Below are 7,665 nucleotides of genomic sequence, written 5' to 3' on the forward strand. Positions count from 1 at the left end.
GCACGTTTTCGGTAATGGCTTGGGAGGAGCAAGCTACATGCGTGCCAAACGTATACCGATTTGTTCGATCAAATAGTTACACGGATAAATTGTTTTATAATTTAAATTCTAATAAAAGAATCGTTTCTGTTCCAGTCGTTATTTTTCTGTATGTAAGAATTCTGCCCACCTCTGACTGTTCGTATATGCGCTCCCAAGCCCTAAATGTAACGAGAGGATGCTGGAAAGCTCGCGAACGAAAGGGGCGATTGAATGAGAGACAATGAACGCCGATGGCAGCGCGGGCGAGTTCATTGAAAGGGTACGGGCGAACGAGCGAACTTTTGCCCGCGAATCGGGAGACATTGCGGCTGGCGACGCGAGCGATGCGTGGCTCGCGGCACAAACCGCCTCTTGTGCGTGTGCATCAAACTGAAAAATCAAACGCGAGAAGAGAAGGGGACCCATTGTCTGCCGCAGACTGGAAACACTTACGTCGCTGGATTTCGGTCCCGACAGCTTTGATACCGATCACCCACGCGTTCCGTCTCCCCCGGAACAGCGGGAGCGATCGTAAAGCCAACCGAGCGCTAACGCGGCGACAGCGACAATGTAAATAGACGGTGGACTCGGTGCACAACGACGAGGTCGTAACACCTGCTCGACCATGAACTTGGAAACGCACGGGCGAAGAGTAACTCGCTGGGGGCTTCACGGGGCGAAGCCCGCCGAAATATTCTCGTGATCGCGGTCACGTTTCGATCACGAGACGCCGGTTGAAAACTGTCACGCGAGCCCGGGAGACGGGAGGTTTCCCCCTCGGTTCGAGCGTATCGTTTCCGACCGTACGCGCGCGAGTCTCTCGGGCAAGGCTGAGAAAAAGGAATACGAGAGAAAGCAGGGACGAAGAAAGAGACGCGGTTACCGACGGAGCGGCGCACGGTGTATAAAGCACGTCGCCAAGGCACGAGCCTCGGTGCGACGTCGTTTTCGTGAAACACGAGACGGGCGTAAACGATCGCACCAGACGCTTTCTACGAGAGGGTAGGGCGACTCGGGGGCGGAGAAGGGAGTAGCACGTACGGTGTCGGTACACCCGGTATAATGTAACACACCGATAGCAGAGCACCGCGCGGTCGTAACAGCGACACGAAGAAAGCGCAATGGCCGACCGCTGCACCTCCGCTGGTAGCTTCGATCCTTCCGTGGCCACGAGGAAAGGCTCACACACTTTTGCATCCGTTCCGTGGCCGACACACGCGCACGACACGCCTCGTCCGAGTCGACGGGGCCGCGATGACACGCGGACGTCTTTCAACCGTTTCACGGGACGGTTCGTATTGGTCCGATCGTATGAACCCGCTGCCACTCGCGCCAGACCGCCGCGCACCGTCCCGTCCGCTGGATAAAAACCGACTGACTGGCATGCTCCGTTTCGAGCCGCGATGCACCGCCGCGGATGATGAGAGGTTAGGTGGGGCCGGGGGTGGAAGGGGACGCGTCGGGACTCCGAGCCGACGCGATGCATCCAACCCGATTGGCGCGACAGAGACACCGATAGACGCGCGGACGACTCCGATTGGGCGTGGTAGAGTCCCTAGGCTCGTCTTCGGATACCGACTGCGGGTGCGATCCTCGCGGACGCCATGTTTGCTAGGACGCTGGCGCGGTAGATTTGAACGCAAAACCAGATTTGCATCGTTCGAAAACATCAGAAATATACCCGTACCACCGAATATTCTTTTCCGACCATCGAGTCTCACCACCATTAATAATGTTTTATCAACTTATCTTTAGACAAGAAAGTGAAAAGTTTGATGACGTATATGTGCGTCATTCGTATCCTGGAACAGAATCTGAATGACGCGTGATTTCATTTGGCACCAATGTGTTGAAATTTATGTACAAATATTTAAACAAGTGTAACGAACTCGATACTTCTTTTTATCTTGACCCTACGTAATATGTATCTCCATTATTTCCGACGATACAAAGAAACGTGTAAGGGAAAAATTGCATAACAGTTCGATTTTTTAAAATGGCAATAAGACGAATTCATGTAGGTATTAGTATCGTGTTGTGTTCTTATATTTTCTGTAACGATTACTATAATGATTCCAGTTTTCGTTGAAATCTCAATATTGCCGCGCATTTTTCACGCCTCTCGCGGACCGACGCTAATTTCGAATCCCGTGCCGCTCGCGCTAAAATTACCCCCCTTCTCGAGCGCAAAAACGAGTAATCTCAGAAGTCGACGCGTGCAACAATGCATCTGGAGCATCGATCACGCGTGTCATTAATGGTTGCGGTTGTGGTCAGAAGGGATCGAGAACTATAATTCACCCGGAGTGCGTATACGCGATGCAGCGCATTATGCGTTGGTACACGATTTATGCGATGTCCATTCGTCGCTGGCAAGACAAAAACCACGATTCAATTTTTATCCGTGGATATCTCGTCGTTCTTGAGCTTCGACGTAGAGTAATAAGTTTCAGCAATATAACATTTAACTTACATTTCATATCATTTTTCTGTATTATAGAAAATTTTTAATTATTATCAGAAACAGATCACGTTCGCCTTATCAATTTTTCAGGATTTCGTAGTTAAGGATTCTTACGTCTCTAATACCATATCGATTAGATGTTATAGTTTTTCGAAGAGAGAAACACTCCTTAGTCGGTTAAATAAACTGCTAGTTTCCAAGCTTGACGTTAGATACCGCCACCAAATTCTGGCGACCGACACTGCAGTTATCTACTCACTTTCGAAATCTGTGTATTTGTGATTTGCCTGTATCTCCTGCTACGTTTTTCCAATCCAGACGAAACTTTGTTCGGTTGTTGTTTATGTTCCGACGGTAAGTATAGGCTATGCAATTTTTGAAAATATTATCCATAATTATTATTAAATTATCCTCTTTCTGAACGAAAAAACAAATAAGCAGAGGACAGATCAAAATTCTAGAAACGTATAATTCGGTTTACGTATCTTATAAAATATACGTCGAAGTAAAAAGTGCCTGAATATTTTAGAAATGCGAATTTACAATTTTATTTATAAATAAACTAGCAGTATCCTAAGCTTGTATAGAATTGTTAGTCAGTGCTTCCTTGTGTACAACATTTTTCAGAATTTATCACTGGAATTTAACGGTACCAACTAGTGAACAGTAACAATTACAATACAACTGACGTCAATGAATGTTGAAGGACAATTGCTGAGTCTTAGCATTAAACGGGAGGACCTTTGACTCCCCCACTACGCACACAAATCGTGACCCATTCACTTTCCACGCTACACACGCAACCAACACACAGAAAGTAATTTATTTCGAAAATTATACCGCTAAACCTAACCTACGTTTCGAATTTCGCTAATAAAAAAAAATCATTAACGAAACAGGCGGATCCAATTGCATTCATACCGGTCGCTTAATTTTTGTAATTCACCGTTGTAAAAATAACAAACCCCTTTCCACTCGGGGTGGCGTTCTCTATGGAAATGTTCCTGAAATTGCAAAAGCAGAGGGATTGCCGCACGACTGGATGGAAATGTAAATACTGTTTTTTTAAACTCCTCTGCCTTCGCTTCGCAACAACCGATGCAGCGCAAACAAATATTTAGATTAATCGATAACGTAGTGGGTATTGTTATTGAGGGCTGTTATGCTGCCTTCGGGGCAACCTCTCTCATTTTCCACCCCAAAGTTTCTGAAAATACTAGGGTGGTCCTCAAAAGCTTATTCGTATTTTTGACATTTTATAATATTAAAAAAAAAAAAAGAATGCCTAAGTAATGGTCTTTTTTTCGCTCGTTCAGGTGGTGTTCCCTCTCAAAAGGAACCCCTCTTCATCCCCCCATTCACCGAGTGACGTGCCTCATATCGGAAGTATGTCAAGAATTTCGCCCGTGGGCCGTTTTCACTAATAGCTCGCGATAATTGGTTCGCCGTGTTCGTCGCGGTTACGCCACGAAACGAACCGTGTCAAAAGCTGCCTGTTACTTGAATTATAAGGATTTTTTGCCACGTCCTCGTCCGGCTGACGACGATGAGGTCACGATCAACTGGAGAACGGCGAAAAAGTTTCACGTCGTCGCGATAAAAAATTTATTTAACCAATCTTTACGGTAAATTTACATTATTTATTGTCTACACGCGTTAAACTATAGTGGATTGCTATTGAATGAAATGAAATTTATATTTGGTGTATCATATTTCTACTGTTTATTTAAGATTTGTAAGTTGATTTTGAAGACAGCCGCCATTAATCTGTACGAGATTCCGCGATTTTGTAATTACGTCGCACGATTGTCGAATTGTACCAAACCGATTCAAATTTGCATTTTACTCTCGATTAATTCCGATTAACGAGACTTTGTTCTCCCGGCGATACAGCAAAATTTCGTTTTGAAACGGTCGCTAAACCGATTCCCTGTTTAATCCCGCGCCATATCCCACTCAATCGATCCCAATCAACTAGCGTCGACTGTATTTTTATCCTCGTTAATCTAGATTCCACTGCGCCGAGTCCAAATTGACAAACTACCGCTGTATTTCGATCGCGTCCAGCAAACTTTGATCAAGTCCAGCACTGTTGGTCAACCCTGTACGAGAATGGTAATTTTTTTTTTTTTTTTGTAACACCCGTAACAACGGGGTTGCAATCCAATATTTGGTTGAAACAATTACTCGTGGACGATATTAAAAAGCACTCGGCCAATTTGAAAATATAAATACAGTATTATACAGGGTGTTCGGCCATCCCTGGGAAAAATTTTAATGGAAGATTCTAGAGGCCAAAATAAGACGAAAATCAAGAATACTAATTTGTTAATGGAGGCTTTGTTAAAAAGTTGTACTGAATTTTTTTCGAGGTAAATATAAATTTTATTAGTGAGAATCACGAATATTCTTCACTTTTTACCTTAAACGAACTTTATCTTCCAAACCTAACCCAGACCAAAACGATATAACTGTAAATGTATATCGAAGATTCCTCGGACAACTGCAATGCAATTTTACACAAAATTCTCGCAAACGACTTAACTAAATTACAACTAGTAGCAACTATTATACTTAAATGGCCCTCTACGCTAGCGCCGCCAGTGAAGAAACGATAAAGCTCAACTAGTATATCTAGTGTTCGGCCATCCCTGGGAAAAATTTTAATGGAAGATTCTAGAGGCCAAAATAAGACGAAAATCAAGAATACTAATTTGTTAATGGAGGCTTTGTTAAAAAGTTGTACTGAATTTTTTTCGAGGTAAATATAAATTTTATTAGTGAGAATCACGAATATTCTTCACTTTTTACCTTAAACGGACTTTATCTTCCAAACCTAACCCAGACCAAAACGATATAACTGTAAATGTATATCGAAGATTCCTCGGACAACTGCAATGCAATTTTACACAAAATTCTCGCAAACGACTTAACTAAATTACAACTAGTAGCAACTATTATACTTAAATGGCCCTCTACGCTAGCGCCGCCAGTGAAGAAACGATAAAGCTCAACTAGTATATCTAGTGTTCGGCCATCCCTGGGAAAAATTTTAATGGGTGATTCTAGAGACCAAAATAAGACGAAAATCAAGAATACTAATTTGTTGATGGAGGCTTTGTTAAAAAGTTGTACTGAATTTTTTTCGAGGTAAATATAAATTTTATTAGTGAGAATCACGAATATACTTCACTTTTTACCTTAAACGAACTTTATCTTCCAAACCTAACCCAGACCAAAATGATATAACTGTAAATGTATATCGAAGATTCCTCGGACAACTGCAATGCAATTTTACACAAAATTCTCGCAAACGACTTAACTAAATTACAACTAGTAGCAACTATTATACTTAAATGGCCCTCTACGCTAGCGCCGCCAGTGAAGAAACGATAAAGCTCAACTAGTATATCTAGTGTTCGGCCATCCCTGGGAAAAATTTTAATGGGTGATTCTAGGGACCAAAATAAGACGAAAATCAAGAATACTAATTTGTTAATGGAGGCTTTGGTAAGAAGTTATTAACAATTAAATTCAAAAATTTCAAATCGTTCTGAAAAAATTATTTTCGATTGCAGGTGTCAATTACAATAATTTTTGGTGAAATCTTGCGAAAAACTTTTTAACAAAGTCTCCATTAACAAATTGATATTCTTGATTTTCGTGTTATTTTGGCCTCTAGAATCACCCATTAAAATTTTTCTCAGGGTTGGCTGAACACCCTGTATACCAAAGAATACTGAATCCAGAGGACACGTTAATACGAGATTTGTCACTAGCGCTGGATCTTCGGGTATTTGACATTTGGATTTAAAGCGGGGTGTTGGTACACCCACACCTCGCTCAATCCAGGGTTAATTTTCCTTCGATCCTCCACGCCTCTTTCACCGTTAATCCGAGCTTTCGTCCGTGTTTCGCTATTCTGCAGAATCTTATTAATCTAGACATTAATTCCGCCTTTTAAACGCGATCTCGCCGCGCCCCTGGCGTGAAATTGGCTACGCGAACTCTTGTTGGTTCGGCCAAGCACGAAAGTCCGTTTTCGCGCTGCAGAGTTGCCAGTCATATACTTTCTGCGACGGGGAAAACTAACCTACTTGTACCAAATTAATATTTCATTGCGTTCGAATAAAATTTAATCGATAGAATTACCGCAGTCTATCTATTATTAGGCGTGGTTCGGTCTGTATTCCGATCGTTAAATAAAAAATAAGTGGAAAAACTATTTTTCGGTCGCGTTATAAACGATCGGTGCAACGATTGTGCAACGACGAACGATACGAGCCGGTGTATCGAGTAACGACAACCACGTTCCGCAGGCCGCAGAGGCTTTCTAAGCTGCGGATCTTTTTCTCCAGATCGAATTGCCTTTCGTTCGCCCTGATGACCGACGACACTCGAGTTCATCTCGGTTTCGTCGACGACAGTGCGTTATTTTAACCCTCGAGCCGCGTGAAGATTATCCTTACGAGATTCAGTTGTCTCGAAGTCTGTTGGTCATCGCGAGTCTCAATCCTGATTTCGTAAAACACAAAAAAGAGATAAAGCTTCGACATTCGACACCAGCAGATGTTTATACACGGCGACGTCACTGGCCTCGAAATCGCCTGAGATTTTTTTGCCGAGACGACCGTTGGTCGACAATCGAAAAAAAGGACAGCGAACGAGAAGAAAAGCATTGTCTTATATACAGACCGTCTCTGGCACCCCATTCCACATCGTTTTTTAGACGTCGTCTTTCACGCTTCACTGGGCTCCAAGGGGGATCCCCCTGGTTGGAGTTCTGTCTCGAAACGTGTCCCAACGCGTACGAAAAATATTAGATTCCTGAACGTGCAGTTGACTCCTTAATCCATTTGCATCATAAAGAAATATAAAACAAGGCCCATATCACCATTATATTTAAGTACAAAAATGACTACAAGTAAAAAAACTTCATATTTCAGGAAAAATAAATTGCATTCTAGAGGCCAAAATAAGACGAAAATCAAGAATATTAATTTGTTCATAGTGGCTTCGTTAAAAAGTTATTGACGTTTAAAGTTCCGCCGGTATTGAATTTTTTTTCTCGAAAATGCCCAAGATTTCGGGGGTATGTCTATTGACCAAAAATGCTTGTAATTGACCCCCGCAACCGAAAATAATTTTTCCAGAACGATTTGAAATATTTTAATTTCGTC

At 42.6% G+C, this 7,665-nt stretch overlaps 1 protein-coding gene across 2 annotated transcripts in view; it reads right to left on the reverse strand.

The window, feature by feature from the left end:
* Gprk2 (G protein-coupled receptor kinase 2) overlaps positions 1-1,377 on the reverse strand; it is a 41,065-nt gene extending 39,688 nt beyond the window's left edge. For both annotated transcript variants that reach the window (XR_013080493.1, XM_076775029.1), the window contains exon 1: positions 1,095-1,377. The gene's annotated coding sequence lies outside the window, so the exon portion shown is untranslated. The remainder of the gene's footprint in view (positions 1-1,094) is intronic.
* Between the last annotated feature and the right edge of the window lie 6,288 nt (positions 1,378-7,665).

This window comes from Colletes latitarsis, chromosome 10 (assembly GCF_051014445.1).
Source record: "Colletes latitarsis isolate SP2378_abdomen chromosome 10, iyColLati1, whole genome shotgun sequence".
NCBI lineage: Eukaryota > Metazoa > Arthropoda > Insecta > Hymenoptera > Colletidae > Colletes > Colletes latitarsis.